Source organism: Triturus cristatus, chromosome 1_1 (assembly GCF_964204655.1).
Source record: "Triturus cristatus chromosome 1_1, aTriCri1.1, whole genome shotgun sequence".
NCBI lineage: Eukaryota > Metazoa > Chordata > Amphibia > Caudata > Salamandridae > Triturus > Triturus cristatus.
In genome coordinates this window covers 349117291-349134525 of record NC_140579.1, presented here as the reverse complement: position 1 = coordinate 349134525, position 17235 = coordinate 349117291, and positions in this window count along the sequence as shown.

Below are 17235 nucleotides of genomic sequence, written 5' to 3'. Positions count from 1 at the left end.
TTAAGGCCAGTACTGATCCTGAAAAGTAATTGTAACCGTGCTTACCAGTAACTTGAATTTCCTTCCATAGGCTAACATTGACTGGTTTCACTTGGAAATTCTTCTCAGTGTGGAGGTTTGGAACTCTAAAATATTCCTCTAAAATCAGCCGAACTACGAATTCCGATTTACTCAAATGTTATCAGGAGAGACCTCAGTGCTGAATCTTTAAGGCCAGTACTGACCCTGAAAAGTAATTCTAAGCGTACTTACCAGTAGCTTGTATTTCCTTCAATAGGAATCCATTGTGTGGTTTTCAGCAGAAAAGTATTAAAGTGTGGAGTTTTGGAACTTACAAATATTCCTCTAAAATCAGCCGAACTACGAATTCTGATTTACGCATCTGTTATCAGGAGAGATCCCAGTGCTACATCGTTTAGCCCAGCACTGACCCTGAAAAGTAATTCTAAGCATACTTACCAGTAACTTGTATTTCCTTCCATAGGAATCCATTGTGTGGTTTTCAGCAGAGAAGTTTCGAAGTGTGGAGTTTTGGAACTTACAAATATTCCTCTAAAATCTTACGAACTACGAATTCCGATTTACTCACCGGTTATCAGGAGAGAACTCAGTGCTGCATCTTTTAGCCCAGCACTGACCCTGAAAATTAATTCTAAGCGTACTTACCAGTAGCTTGTATTTCCTTCCATAGGGATCCATTGTGTGGTTTTCAGCAGAAAAGTTTCTAAGTGTGGAGTTTTGGAACTTACAAATATTCCTCGAAAATCAGCCTAACTATGAATTTCGATTTACTCACCTGTTATCAGGAGAGACCTCAGTGCTGAATCTTTAAGGCCAGTACTGATCCTGAAAAGTAATTGTAACCGTACTTACCCGTAACTTGAATTTCCTTCCATAGGCTAACATTGACTGGTCTCACTTGGAAATTCTTCTCAGTGTGGAGGTTTGGTACTCTAAAATATTCCTCTAAAATCAGCCGAACTACGAATTCCGATTTACTCAAATGTTATCAGGAGAGACCTCAGTGCTGAATCTTTAAGGCCAGTACTGACCCTGAAAAGTAATTCTAAGCGTACTTACCAGTAACTTGTATTTCTTTCCATAGGAATCCATTGTGTGGTTTTCAGCAGAAAAGTTTCTAAGTGTGGAGTTTTGGAACTTACAAATATTCCTCTAAAATCAGCCGAACTACGAATTTCGATTTACTCACCTGTTATCAGGAGAGACCTCAGTGCTGAATCTTTAAGGCCAGTACTGATCCTGAAAAGTAATTGTAACCGTACTTACCAGTAACTTGAATTTCCTTCCATAGGGTAACATTGACTGGTTTCACTTGGAAATTCTTCTCAGTGTGGAGGTTTGGAACTCTAAAATATTCCTCTAAAATCAGCCGAACTACGAATTCCGATTTACTCAAATGTTATCAGGAGAGACCTCAGTGCTGAATCTTTAAGGCCAGTACTGATCCTGAAAAGTAATTCTAACCGTACTTACCAGTAACTTGTATTTCCTTCCATAGGCTTTCATTGACTGGTTTCAATTGGAAATTCTTCTAAGTGTGGAGTTTTGGAACTTTAATATATTCCTCTAAAATCAGCCAAACTACGAATTCCGATTTTCACACATGTTATCAGGAGAGAACTCAGTGCTGCATCTTTTAGCCCAGCACTGACCCTGAAAAGTAATTCTAAGCATACTTACCAGTAACTTGTATTTCCTTCCATAGGAATCCATTATGTGGTTTTCAGCAGAGAAGTTTCAAAGTGTAGAGTTTTGGTACTTACAAATATTCCTCTAAAATAAGCCAAACTACGAATTCCGATTTACTCACCTGTTATCAGGAGAGATCCCAGAGCTGCATCTTTTAGCCCAGCACTGACGCTGAAAAGTAATTCGAAGCGTACTAACAAGTAACTTGTATTTCCTTCCATAGGAATCCATTGTGTGGTTTTCAGCAGAAAAATATCTAAGTGTGGAGTTTTGGAGCTTACAAATATTCCTCTAAAATCAGCCGAACTACGAATTCCGATTTACTCAAATGTTATCAGGAGAGACCTCAGTGCTGAATCTTTAAGGCCAGTACTGATCCTGAAAAGTAATTCTAACGGTACTTACCAGTAACTTGTATTTCCTTCCTTAGGCTTACATTGACTGGTTTCACTTGGAAATTCTTCTTAGTGTGGAGTTTTGGAACTTTAAAATATTCCTCTAAAATCAGCCAAACTACGAATTCTGATTTACTCAAATGTTATCAGGAGAGACCTCAGTGCTGCATCTTTTAGCCCAGCACTGACCCTGAAAAGTAATTCTAAGCATACTTACCAGTAACTTGTATTTCCTTCCATAGGAATCCATGGTGTGGTTTTCAGCAGAGAAGTTTCAAAGTGTGGAGATTTGGTACTTACAAATATTCCTCTAAAATAAGCCAAACTACGAATTCCGATTTACTCACCTGTTATCAGGAGAGATCCCAGAGCTGCATCTTTTAGCCCAGCACTGACGCTGAAAAGTAATTCAAAGCGTACTAACAAGTAACTTGTATTTCCTTCCATAGGAATCCATTGTGTGGTTTTCAGCAGAAAAGTATCTAAGTGTGGAGTTTTGGAGCTTACAAATATTCCTCTAAAATCAGCCGAAATACGAATTCCGATTTACTCAAATGTTATCAGGAGAGACCTCAGTGCTGAATCTTTAAGGCCAGTACTGATCCTGAAAAGTAATTCTAACCGTACTTACCAGTAACTTGTATTTCCTTCCTTAGGCTTACATTGACTGGTTTCACTTGGAAATTCTTCTTAGTGTGGAGTTTTGGAACTTTAAAATATTCCTCTAAAATCAGCCAAACTACGAATTCTGATTTACTCAAATGTTATCAGGAGAGACCTCAGTGCTGCATCTTTTAGCCCAGCACTGACCCTGAAAAGTAATTCCAAGCATACTTACCAGTAACTTGTATTTCCTTCCAAAGGAATCCATTGTGTGGTTTTCAGCAGAGAAGTATGAAAGTGTGGAGTTTTGGTACTTACAAATATGCCTCGAAAATAAGCCAAACTACGAATTCCGATTTACTCACCTGTTATCAGGAGAGATCCCAGTGCTGCATCTTTTAGGCCAGCACTGACCCTGAAAAGAAATTCTAAGCATACTTACCAGTAACTTGTATTTCTTTCCATAGGAATCCATTGTGTGGTTTTCAGCAGAAAAGTTTCTAAGTGTGGAGTGTTGGAACTTACAAATATTCCTCTAAAATCAGACGAACTACGAATTCCGATTTACTCACATGTTATCAGGAGAGAACTCAGTGCTGCATCTTTTAGCCCAGCACTGACCCTGAAAATTAATTCTAAGCGTACTTACCAGTAACTTGTATTTCTTTCCATAGGAATCCATTGTGTGGTTTTCAGCATTAAAGTTTCTAAGTGTGGAGTGTTGGAACTTACAAATATTCCTCTAAAATCAGACGAACTACGAATTCCGATTTACTCACATGTTATCAGGAGAGAACTCAGTGCTGCATCTTTTAGCCCAGCACTGACCCTGAAAATTAATTCTAAGCGTACTTACCAGTAGCTTGTAATTCCTTCCATAGGAATCCATTGTGTGGTTTTCAGCAGAAAAGTTTCTAAGTGTGGAGTTTTGGAACTTACAAATATTCCTCTAAAATCAGCCGAACTACGAATTTCGATTTACTCACCTGTTATCAGGAGAGACCTCAGTGCTGAATCTTTAAGGCCAGTACTGATCCTGAAAAGTAATTGTAACCGTGCTTACCAGTAACTTGAATTTCCTTCCATAGGCTAACATTGACTGGTTTCACTTGGAAATTCTTCTCAGTGTGGAGGTTTGGATCTCTAAAATATTCCTCTAAAATCAGCCGAACCACGAATTCCGATTTACTCAAATGTTATTAGGAGAGACCTCAGTGCTGAATCTTTAAAGCCAGTACTGACGCTGAAAAGTAATTCGAAGCGTACTAACAAGTAACTTGTATTTCCTTCCATAGGAATCCATTGTGTGGTTTTCAGCAGAAAAATATCTAAGTGTGGAGTTTTGGAGCTTACAAATATTCCTCTAAAATCAGCCGAACTACGAATTCCGATTTACTCAAATGTTATCAGGAGAGACCTCAGTGCTGAATCTTTAAGGCCAGTACTGATCCTGAAAAGTAATTCTAACCGTACTTACCAGTAACTTGTATTTCCTTCCTTAGGCTTACATTGACTGGTTTCACTTGGAAATTCTTCTTAGTGTGGAGTTTTGGAACTTTAAAATATTCCTCTAAAATCAGCCAAACTACGAATTCTGATTTACTCAAATGTTATCAGGAGAGACCTCAGTGCTGCATCTTTTAGCCCAGCACTGACCCTGAAAAGTAATTCTAAGCATACTTACCAGTAACTTGTATTTCCTTCCATAGGAATCCATTGTGTGGTTTTCAGCAGAGAAGTTTCAAAGTGTGGAGATTTGGTACTTACAAATATTCCTCTAAAATAAGCCAAACTACGAATTCCGATTTACTCACCTGTTATCAGGAGAGATCCCAGAGCTGCTTCTTTTAGCCCAGCACTGACGCTGAAAAGTAATTCAAAGCATACTAACAAGTAACTTGTACTTCCTTCCATAGGAATCCATTGTGTGGTTTTCAGCAGAGAAGTTTCAAAGTGTGGAGATTTGGTACTTACAAATATTCCTCTAAAATAAGCCAAACTACGAATTCCGATTTACTCACCTGTTATCAGGAGAGATCCCAGAGCTGCTTCTTTTAGCCCAGCACTGACGCTGAAAAGTAATTCAAAGCATACTAACAAGTAACTTGTACTTCCTTCCATAGGAATCCATTGTGTGGTTTTCAGCAGAAAAGTATCTAAGTGTGGAGTTTTGGAGCTTACAAATATTCCTCTAAAATCAGCCGAAATACGAATTCCGATTTACTCAAATGTTATCAGGAGAGACCTCAGTGTTGAATCTTTAAGGACAGTACTGATCCTGAAAAGTAATTCTAACCGTACTTACCAGTAACTTGTATTTCCTTCCATAGGAATCCATTGTGTGGTTATTAGCAGAGAAGTATGAAAGTGTGGAGTTTTGGAACTTACAAATATTCCTCTAAAATCAGCCGAACTACGAATTCCGATTTAGTCATCTGTTATCAGGAGAGATCCCAGTGCTACATCTTTTAGCCCAGCACTGACCCTGAAAAGTAATTCTAAGGGTACTTACCAGTAACTTGTATTTCCTTCCATAGGAATCCATTGTGTTGTTTTCAGCAGAGAAGTTTCGAAGTGTGGAGTTTTGGTACTTACAAAGTTTCCTCTAAAATAAGCCAAACTACGAATTCCGATTTACTCACATGTTATCAGGAGAGAACTCAGTGCTGCATCTTTTAGCCCAGCACTGACCCTGAAAAGTAATTCTAAGCGTACTTACCAGTAACTTGTATTTACTTCCATAGGAATCCATTGTGTGGTTTTCAGCAGAGAAGTTTCTAAGTGTGGAGTTTTGGAACTTACAAATATTCCTCTAAAATCAGCCAAACTACGAATTCTGATTTACTTACCTGTTATCAAGAGAGAACACAGTGCTGCATCTTTTAGCCCAGCACTGACCCTGAAAAGTAATTCTGAGCGTACTTACCAGTAACTTGTATTTCTTTCCATAGGAATCCATTGTGTGGTTTTCAGCAGAAAAGTTTCTAAGTGTGGAGTGTTGGAACTTACAAATATTCCTCTAAAATCAGCCGAACAATGAATTCCGATTTACTCACCTGTTATCAGGAGAGACCTCAGTGCTGAATCTTTAAGGCCAGTACTGATCCTGAAAAGTAATTCTAACCGTACTTACCAGTAACTTGTATTTCCTTTCCTAGGGTAACATTGACTGGTTTCACTTGGAAATTCTTCTAAGTGTTGAGTTTTGGAACTTTGAAATATTCCTCTAAAATCAGCTGAACTACGAATTCCAATTTACTCACCTGTTATCAGGAGAGAACTCAGTGCTGCATCTTTTAGCCCAGCACTGACCCTGAAAAGTAATTCTAAGCGTACTTACCAGTAACTTGTATTTCCTTCCATAGGAATCCATTGTTTGGTTTTCAGCAGAAAAGTATTAAAGTGTGGAGTTTTGGAACTTACAAATATTCCTCTAAAATCAGCCGAACTACGAATTCTGATTTACGCATCTGTTATCAGGAGAGATCCCAGTGCTACATCGTTTAGCCCAGCACTGACCCTGAAAAGTAATTCTAAGCATACTTACCAGTAACTTGTATTTCCTTCCATAGGAATCCATTGTGTGGTTTTCAGCAGAGAAGTTTCGAAGTGTGGAGTTTTGGAACTTACAAATATTCCTCTAAAATCTTACGAACTACGAATTCCGATTTACTCACCGGTTATCAGGAGAGAACTCAGTGCTGCATCTTTTAGCCCAGCACTGACCCTGAAAATTAATTCTAAGCGTACTTACCAGTAGCTTGTATTTCCTTCCATAGGGATCCATTGTGTGGTTTTCAGCAGAAAAGTTTCTAAGTGTGGAGTTTTGGAACTTACAAATATTCCTCGAAAATCAGCCTAACTATGAATTTCGATTTACTCACCTGTCATCAGGAGAGACCTCAGTGCTAAATCTTTAAGGCCAGTACTGATCCTGAAAAGTAATTGTAACCGTACTTACCCGTAACTTGAATTTCCTTCCATAGGCTAACATTGACTGGTTTCACTTGGAAATTCTTCTCAGTGTGGAGGTTTGGTACTCTAAAATATTCCTCTAAAATCAGCCGAACTACGAATTCCGGTTTACTCTTCTGTTATCAGGAGAGAACACAGTGCTGCATCTTTTAGCCCAGCACTGACCCTGAAAAGTAATTCTAGGAGTACTTACCAGTAGCTTGTATTTCCTTCCATAGGAATCCATTGTGTGGTTTTCAGCAGAAAAGTATGAAAGTGTGGAGTTTTGGAACTTACAAATATTCCTCTAAAATCAGCCGAACTATGAATTCCGATTTGCTGTTATCAGGAGAGATCCCAGTGCTACATCTTTTATCCCAGCACTGACCCTGAAAATTAATTCTAAGCATACTTACCAATAACTTGTATTTCCTTCCATAGGAATCCATTGTGTGGTTTTCAGCAGAAAAGTTTTTAAGTGTGGGGTTTTGGAATTTACAAATATTCCTCTAAAATAAGCCAAACTACGAATTCTGATTTACTCACCTGTTATCAGGAGAGATCCCAGAGCTGCATCTTTTAGCCCAGCACTCACCCTGAAAAGTAATTCGAAGCGTACTTACAAGTAACTTGTATTTCCTTCCATAGGAATCCATTGTGTGGTTTTCAGCAGAAAAGTATCTAACTGTGGAGTTTTGGAACTTACAAATATTCCTCTAAAATCAGCCGAACTACGATTTTCGATTTACTCAAATGTTATCAGGAGAGACCTCAGTGCTGAATCTTTAAGGCCAGTACTGATCCTGAAAAGTAATTCTAACCGTACTTACCAGTAACTTGTATTTCCTTCCACAGGCTTACATTGGCTAGTTTCACTTGGAAATTCTTCTTAGTGTGGAGTTTTGGAACTTTAAAATATTCCTCTAAAATCAGCCGAACTACAAATTCCGATTTACTCAAATGTTATCAGGAGAGACCTCAGTGCTGCATCTTTTGGCCCAGCACTGACCCTGAAAAGTAATTCTAAGCATACTTACCAGTAACTTGTATTTCCTTCCATTAGAATCCATTGTGTGGTTTTCAGCAGAGAAGTTTCAAAGTGTGGAGTTTTGGTACTTACAAATATTCCTCTAATATAAGCCAAACTACGAATTCCAATTTACTCACATGTCATCAGGAGACAACTCAGTGCTGCATCTTTTAGACCAGCACTGACCCTGAAAAGAAATTCTAAGCATACTTACCAGTAACTTGTATTTCTTTCCATAGGAATCCATTGTGTGGTTTTCAGCAGAAAAGTTTCTAAGTGTGGAGTGTTGGAACTTACAAATATTCCTCTAAAATCAGACGAACTACGAATTCCGATTTACTCACATGTTATCAGGAGAGAACTCAGTGCTGCATCTTTTAGCCCAGCACTGACCCTGAAAATTAATTCTAAGCGTACTTACCAGTAACTTGTATTTCTTTCCATAGGAATCCATTGTGTGGTTTTCAGCATTAAAGTTTCTAAGTGTGGAGTGTTGGAACTTACAAATATTCCTCTAAAATCAGACGAACTACGAATTCCGATTTACTCACATGTTATCAGGAGAGAACTCAGCGCTGCATCTTTTAGCCCAGCACTGACCCTGAAAATTAATTCTAAGCGTACTTACCAGTAGCTTGTAATTCCTTCCATAGGAATCCATTGTGTGGTTTTCAGCAGAAAAGTTTCTAAGTGTGGAGTTTTGGAACTTACAAATATTCCTCTAAAATCAGCCGAACTACGAATTTCGATTTACTCACCTGTTATCAGGAGAGACCTCAGTGCTGAATCTTTAAGGCCAGTACTGATCCTGAAAAGTAATTGTAACCGTGCTTACCAGTAACTTGAATTTCCTTCCATAGGCTAACATTGACTGGTTTCACTTGGAAATTCTTCTCAGTGTGGAGGTTTGGATCTCTAAAATATTCCTCTAAAATCAGCCGAACCACGAATTCCGATTTACTCAAATGTTATCAGGAGAGACCTCAGTGCTGAATCTTTAAGGCCAGTACTGATCCTGAAAAGTAATTCGAAGCGTACTAACAAGTAACTTGTATTTCCTTCCATAGGAATCCATTGTGTGGTTTTCAGCAGAAAAATATCTAAGTGTGGAGTTTTGGAGCTTACAAATATTCCTCTAAAATCAGCCGAACTACGAATTCCGATTTACTCAAAACTTATCAGGAGAGACCTCAGTGCTGAAGCTTTAAGACCAGTACTGATCCTGAAAAGTAATTCTAACCGTACTTACCAGTAACTTGTATTTCCTTCCTTAGGCTTACATTGACTGGTTTCACTTGGAAATTCTTCTTAGTGTGGAGTTTTGGAACTTTAAAATATTCCTCTAAAATCAGCCAAACTACGAATTCTGATTTACTCAAATGTTATCAGGAGAGACCTCAGTGCTGCATCTTTTAGCCCAGCACTGACCCTGAAAAGTAATTCTAAGCATACTTACCAGTAACTTGTATTTCCTTCCATAGGAATCCATTGTGTGGTTTTCAGCAGAGAAGTTTCAAAGTGTGGAGATTTGGTACTTACAAATATTCCTCTAAAATAAGCCAAACTACGAATTCCGATTTACTCACCTGTTATCAGGAGAGATCCCAGAGCTGCTTCTTTTAGCCCAGCACTGACGCTGAAAAGTAATTCAAAGCATACTAACAAGTAACTTGTACTTCCTTCCATAGGAATCCATTGTGTGGTTTTCAGCAGAAAAGTATCTAAGTGTGGAGTTTTGGAGCTTACAAATATTCCTCTAAAATCAGCCGAAATACGAATTCCGATTTACTCAAATGTTATCAGGAGAGACCTCAGTGCTGAATCTTTAAGGCCAGTACTGATCCTGAAAAGTAATTCTAACCGTACTTACCAGTAACTTGTATTTCCTTCCATAGGAATCCATTGTGTGGTTATTAGCAGAGAAGTATGAAAGTGTGGAGTTTTGGAACTTACAAATATTCCTCTAAAATCAGCCGAACTACGAATTCCGATTTAGTCATCTGTTATCAGGAGAGATCCCAGTGCTACATCTTTTAGCCCAGCACTGACCCTGAAAAGTAATTCTAAGGGTACTTACCAGTAACTTGTATTTCCTTCCATAGGAATCCATTGTGTTGTTTTCAGCAGAGAAGTTTCGAAGTGTGGAGTTTTGGTACTTACAAAGTTTCCTCTAAAATAAGCCAAACTACGAATTCCGATTTACTCACATGTTATCAGGAGAGAACTCAGTGCTGCATCTTTTAGCCCAGCACTGACCCTGAAAAGTAATTCTAAGCGTACTTACCAGTAACTTGTATTTACTTCCATAGGAATCCATTGTGTGGTTTTCAGCAGAGAAGTTTCTAAGTGTGGAGTTTTGGAACTTACAAATATTCCTCTAAAATCAGCCAAACTACGAATTCTGATTTACTTACCTGTTATCAAGAGAGAACACAGTGCTGCATCTTTTAGCCCAGCACTGACCCTGAAAAGTAATTCTGAGCGTACTTACCAGTAACTTGTATTTCTTTCCATAGGAATCCATTGTGTGGTTTTCAGCAGAAAAGTTTCTAAGTGTGGAGTGTTGGAACTTACAAATATTCCTCTAAAATCAGCCGAACAATGAATTCCGATTTACTCACCTGTTATCAGGAGAGACCTCAGTGCTGAATCTTTAAGGCCAGTACTGATCCTGAAAAGTAATTCTAACCGTACTTACCAGTAACTTGTATTTCCTTTCCTAGGGTAACATTGACTGGTTTCACTTGGAAATTCTTCTAAGTGTTGAGTTTTGGAACTTTGAAATATTCCTCTAAAATCAGCTGAACTACGAATTCCAATTTACTCACCTGTTATCAGGAGAGAACTCAGTGCTGCATCTTTTAGCCCAGCACTGACCCTGAAAAGTAATTCTAAGCGTACTTACCAGTAACTTGTATTTCCTTCCATAGGAATCCATTGTTTGGTTTTCAGCAGAAAAGTATTAAAGTGTGGAGTTTTGGAACTTACAAATATTCCTCTAAAATCAGCCGAACTACGAATTCTGATTTACGCATCTGTTATCAGGAGAGATCCCAGTGCTACATCGTTTAGCCCAGCACTGACCCTGAAAAGTAATTCTAAGCATACTTACCAGTAACTTGTATTTCCTTCCATAGGAATCCATTGTGTGGTTTTCAGCAGAGAAGTTTCGAAGTGTGGAGTTTTGGAACTTACAAATATTCCTCTAAAATCTTACGAACTACGAATTCCGATTTACTCACCGGTTATCAGGAGAGAACTCAGTGCTGCATCTTTTAGCCCAGCACTGACCCTGAAAATTAATTCTAAGCGTACTTACCAGTAGCTTGTATTTCCTTCCATAGGGATCCATTGTGTGGTTTTCAGCAGAAAAGTTTCTAAGTGTGGAGTTTTGGAACTTACAAATATTCCTCGAAAATCAGCCTAACTATGAATTTCGATTTACTCACCTGTTATCAGGAGAGACCTCAGTGCTAAATCTTTAAGGCCAGTACTGATCCTGAAAAGTAATTGTAACCGTACTTACCCGTAACTTGAATTTCCTTCCATAGGCTAACATTGACTGGTTTCACTTGGAAATTCTTCTCAGTGTGGAGGTTTGGTACTCTAAAATATTCCTCTAAAATCAGCCGAACTACGAATTCCGATTTACTCAAATGTTATCAGGAGAGACCTCAGTGCTGAATCTTTAAGGCCAGTACTGACCCTGAAAATTCATTCTAAGCGTACTTACCAGTAGCTTGTATTTCCTTCCATAGGAATCCATTGTGTAGTTTTCAGCAGAAAAGTTTCTAAGTGTGGAGTTTTGGAACTTACAAATATTCCTCTAAAATCAGCCGAACTACGAATTTTGATTTACTCACCTGTTATCAGGAGAGACCTCAGTGCTGAATCTTTAAGGCCAGTACTGATCCTGAAAAGTAATTCTAAGCATACTTACCAGTAACTTGTATTTCCTTCCATAGGAATCCATTGTGTGGTTTTCAGCAGAGAAGTTTCAAAGTGTGGAGTTTTGGTACTTACAAATATTCCTCTAAAATAGGCCAAACTACGAATTCCGATTTACTCACCTGTTATCAGGAGAGATCCCAGAGCTGCATCTTTTAGCCCAGCACTGACGCTGAAAAGTAATTCAAAGTGTACTAACAAGTAACTTGTATTTCCTTCCTTAGAAATCCATTGTGTGGTTTTCAGCAGAAAAGTATCTAAGTGTGGAGTTTTGGAGCTTACAAATATTCCTCTAAAATCAGCCGAAATACGAATTCCGATTTACTCAAATGTTATCAGGAGAGACCTCAGTGCTGAATCTTTAAGGCCAGTACTGATCCTGAAAAGTAATTCTAACCGTACTTACCAGTAACTTGTATTTCCTTCCTTAGGCTTACATTGACTGGTTTCACTTGGAAATTCTTCTTAGTGTGGAGTTTTGGAACTTTAAAATATTCCTCTAAAATCAGCCAAACTACGAATTCTGATTTACTCAAATGTCATCAGGAGACAACTCAGTGCTGCATCTTTTAGCCCAGCACTGACCCTGAAAAGAAATTCCAAGCGTACTTACCAGTAACTTGTATTTCCTTCCTTAGGAATCCATTGTGTGGTTTTCAGCAAAAAAGTTTTGAAGTGTGGAGTTTTGGAACTAACAAATATTCCTCTAAAATCAGCTGAATTCCGAATTCCGGTTTACTCTCCTGTTATCAGGAGAGAACACAGTGCTGCATCTTTTATCCCAGCACTGACCCTGAAAAGTAATTCTAGGAGTACTTACCAGTAGCTTGTATTTCCTTCCATAGGAATCCATTGTGTGGTTTTCAGCAGAAAAGTATGAAAGTGTGGAGTTTTGGAACTTACAAATATTCCTCTAAAATCAGCCGAACTATGAATTCCGATTTGCTCATCTGTTATCAGGAGAGATCCCAGTGCTACATCTTTTATCCCAGCACTGACCCTGAAAATTAATTCTAAGCATACTTACCAATAACTTGTATTTCCTTCCATAGGAATCCATTGTGTGGTTTTCAGCAGAAAAGTTTTTAAGTGTGGGGTTTTGGAATTTACAAATATTCCTCTAAAATAAGCCAAACTACGAATTCTGATTTACTCACCTGTTATCAGGAGAGATCCCAGAGCTGCATCTTTTAGCCCAGCACTGACCCTGAAAAGTAATTCGAAGCGTACTTACAAGTAACTTGTATTTCCTTCCATAGGAATCCATTGTGTGGTTTTCAGCAGAAAAGTATCTAAGTGTGGAGTTTTGGAACTTACAAATATTCCTCTAAAATCAGCCGAACTACGATTTTCGATTTACTCAAATGTTATCAGGAGAGACCTCAGTGCTGAATCTTTAAGGCCAGTACTGATCCTGAAAAGTAATTCTAACCGTACTTACCAGTAACTTGTATTTCCTTCCATAGGCTTACATTGGCTAGTTTCACTTGGAAATTCTTCTTAGTGTGGAGTTTTGGAACTTTAAAATATTCCTCTAAAATTAGCCGAACTACAAATTCCGATTTACTCAAATGTTATCAGGAGAGACCTCAGTGCTGCATCTTTTGGCCCAGCACTGACCCTGAAAAGTAATTCTAAGCATACTTACCAGTAACTTGTATTTCCTTCCATAGGAATCCATTGTGTGGTTTTCAGCAGAGAAGTTTCAAAGTGTGGAGTTTTGGTACTTACAAATATTCCTCTAATATAAGCCAAACTACGAATTCCAATTTACTCACATGTCATCAGGAGACAACTCAGTGCTGCATCTTTTAGACCAGCACTGACCCTGAAAAGAAATTCTAAGCATACTTACCAGTAACTTGTATTTCTTTCCATAGGAATCCATTGTGTGGTTTTCAGCAGAAAAGTTTCTAAGTGTGGAGTGTTGGAACTTACAAATATTCCTCTAAAATCAGCCGAACAATGAATTCCGATTTACTCACCTGTTATCAGGAGAGACCTCAGTGCTGAATCTTTAAGGCCAGTACTGATCCTGAAAAGTAATTCTAACCGTACTTACCAGTAACTTGTATTTCCTTTCCTAGGGTAACATTGACTGGTTTCACTTGGAAATTCTTCTAAGTGTTGAGTTTTGGAACTTTGAAATATTCCTCTAATATCAGCTGAACTACGAATTCCAATTTACTCACCTGTTATCAGGAGAGAACTCAGTGCTGCATCTTTTAGCCCAGCACTGACCCTGAAAAGTAATTCTAAGCGTACTTACCAATAACTTGTATTTCCTTCCATAGGAATCCATTGTTTGGTTTTCAGCCGAAAAGTATTAAAGTGTGGAGTTTTGGAACTTACAAATATTCCTCTAAAATCAGCCGAACTACGAATTCTGATTTACGCATCTGTTATCAGGAGAGATCCCAGTGCTACATCGTTTAGCCCAGCACTGACCCTGAAAAGTAATTCTAAGCATACTTACCAGTAACTTGGATTTCCTTCCATAGGAATCCATTGTGTGGTTTTCAGCAGAGAAGTTTCGAAGTGTGGAGTTTTGGAACTTACAAATATTCCTCTAAAATCTTACGAACTACGAATTCCGATTTACTCACGGGTTATCAGGAGAGAACTCAGTGCTGCATCTTTTAGCCCAGCACTGACCCTGAAAATTAATTCTAAGCGTACTTACCAGTAGCTTGTATTTCCTTCCATTGGGATCCATTGTGTGGTTTTCAGCAGAAAAGTTTCTAAGTGTGGAGTTTTGGAACTTACAAATATTCCTCGAAAATCAGCCTAACTATGAATTTCGATTTACTCACCTGTTATCAGGAGAGACCTCAGTGCTGAATCTTTAAGGCCTGTACTGATCCTGAAAAGTAATTGTAACCGTACTTACCCGTAACTTGAATTTCCTTCCATAGGCTAACATTGACTGGTTTCACTTGGAAATTCTTCTCAGTTTGGAGGTTTGGTACTCTAAAATATTCCTCTAAAATCAGCCGAACTACGAATTCCGATTTACTCAAATGTTATCAGGAGAGACCTCAGTGCTGAATCTTTAAGGCCAGTACTGACCCTGAAAATTCATTCTAAGCGTACTTACCAGTAGCTTGTATTTCCTTCCATAGGAATCCATTGTGTAGTTTTCAGCAGAAAAGTTTCTAAGTGTGGAGTTTTGGAACTTACAAATATTCCTCTAAAATCAGCCGAACTACGAATTTCGATTTACTCACCTGTTATCAGGAGAGACCTCAGTGCTGAATCTTTAAGGCCAGTACTGATCCTGAAAAGTAATTCTAAGCATACTTACCAGTAACTTGTATTTCCTTCCATAGGAATCCATTGTGTGGTTTTCAGCAGAGAAGTTTCAAAGTGTGGAGTTTTGGTACTCACAAATATTCCTCTAAAATAAGCCAAACTACGAATTCCGATTTACTCACCTGTTATCAGGAGAGATCCCAGAGCTGCATCTTTTAGCCCAGCACTGACGCTGAACAGTAATTCAAAGTGTACTAACAAGTAACTTGTATTTCCTTCCTTAGGAATCCATTGTGTGGTTTTCAGCAGAAAAGTATCTAAGTGTGGAGTTTTGGAGCTTACAAATATTCCTCTAAAATCAGCCGAAATACGAATTCCGATTTACTCAAATGTTATCAGGAGAGACCTCAGTGCTGAATCTTTAAGGCCAGTACTGATCCTGAAAAGTAATTCTAACCGTACTTACCAGTAACTTGTATTTCCTTCCTTAGGCTTACATTGACTGGTTTCACTTGGAAATTCTTCTTAGTGTGGAGTTTTGGAACTTTAAAATATTCCTCTAAAATCAGCCAAACTACGAATTCTGATTTACTCAAATGTTATCAGGAGAGACCTCAGTGCTGCATCTTTTAGCCCAGCACTGACCCTGAAAAGTAATTCTAAGCATACTTACCAGTAACTTGCATTTCCTTCCATAGGAATCCATTGTGTGGTTTTCAGCAGAGAAGTTTCGAAGTGTGGAGTTTTGGTACTTAAAAATATTGCTCTAAAATAAGCCAAACTACGAATTCCGATTTACTCACATGTCATCAGGAGACAACTCAGTGCTGCATCTTTTAGCCCAGCACTGACCCTGAAAAAGAAATTCTAAGCGTACTTACCAGTAACTTGTATTTCCTTCCTTAGGAATCCATTGTGAGGTTTTCAGCAAAAAAGTTGCGAAGTGTGGAGTTTTGGAACTAACAAATATTCCTCTAAAATCAGCTGAATTCCGAATTCCGGTTTACTCTCCTGTTATCAGGAGAGAACACAGTGCTGCATCTTTTAGCCCAGCACTGACCCTGAAAAGTAATTCTAGGAGTACTTACCAGTAGCTTGTATTTCCTTCCATAGGAATCCATTGTGTGGTTTTCAGCAGAAAAGTATGAAAGTGTGGAGTTTTGGAACTTACAAATATTCCTCTAAAATCAGCCGAACTATGAATTCCGATTTGCTCATCTGTTATCAGGAGAGATCCCAGTGCTACATCTTTTAGCCCAGCACTGAACCTGAAAATTAATTCTAAGCATACTTACCAATAACTTGTATTTCCTTCCATAGGAATCCATTGTGCGGTTTTCAGCAGAAAAGTTTTTAAGTGTGGGGTTTTGGAACTTACAAATATTCCTCTAAAATAAGCCAAACTACGAATTCCGATTTACTCACCTGTTATCAGGAGAGATCCCAGAGCTGCATCTTTTAGCCCAGCACTGACCCTGAAAAGTAATTCGAAGCGTACTTACAAGTAGCTTGTATTTCCTTCCATAGGAATCCATTGTGTGGTTTTCAGCAGAAAAGTTTCTAAGTGTGGAGTTTTGGAACTTACAAATATTCCTCTAAAATCAGCCGAACTATGAATTTCGATTTACTCACATGTTATCAGGAGAGACCTCAGTGCTGAATCTTTAAGGCCAGTACTGATCCTGAAAAGTAATTGTAACCGTACTTACCAGTAACTTGAATTTCCTTCCATAGGCTAACATTGATGGGTTTCACTTGGAAATTCTTCTCAGTGTGGAGGTTTGGAACTCTAAAATATTCCTCTAAAATCAGCCAAACTACGAATTCTGATTTACTCAAATGTTATCAGGAGAGACCTCAGTGCTGAATCTTTAAGGCCAGTACTGATCCTGAAAAGTAATTCTAACCGTACTTACCAGTAACTTGTATTTCCTTCCATAGGCTTACATTGACTGGTTTCACTTGGAAATTCTTCTAAGTGTGGAGTTTTGGAACTTTAAAATATTCCTCTAAAATAAGCCAATCTACGAATTCCGATTTACTCACATGTCATCAGGAGACAACTCAGTGCTTCATCTTTTAGCCCAGCACTGACCCTGAAAAGAAATTCTAAGCGTACTTACCAGTAACTTGTATTTCCTTCCTTAGGAATCCATTGTGTGGTTTTCAGCAGAAAAGTTTCGAAGTGTGGAGTTTTGGAACTAACAAATATTCCTCTAAAATCAGCTGAATTCTGAATTCAGATTTACTCTCCTGTTATCAGGAGAGAACTCAGTGCTGCATCTTTTAGCCCAGCACTGACCCCGAAAAGTAATTCTAAGCATACTTACCAGTAGCTTGTAA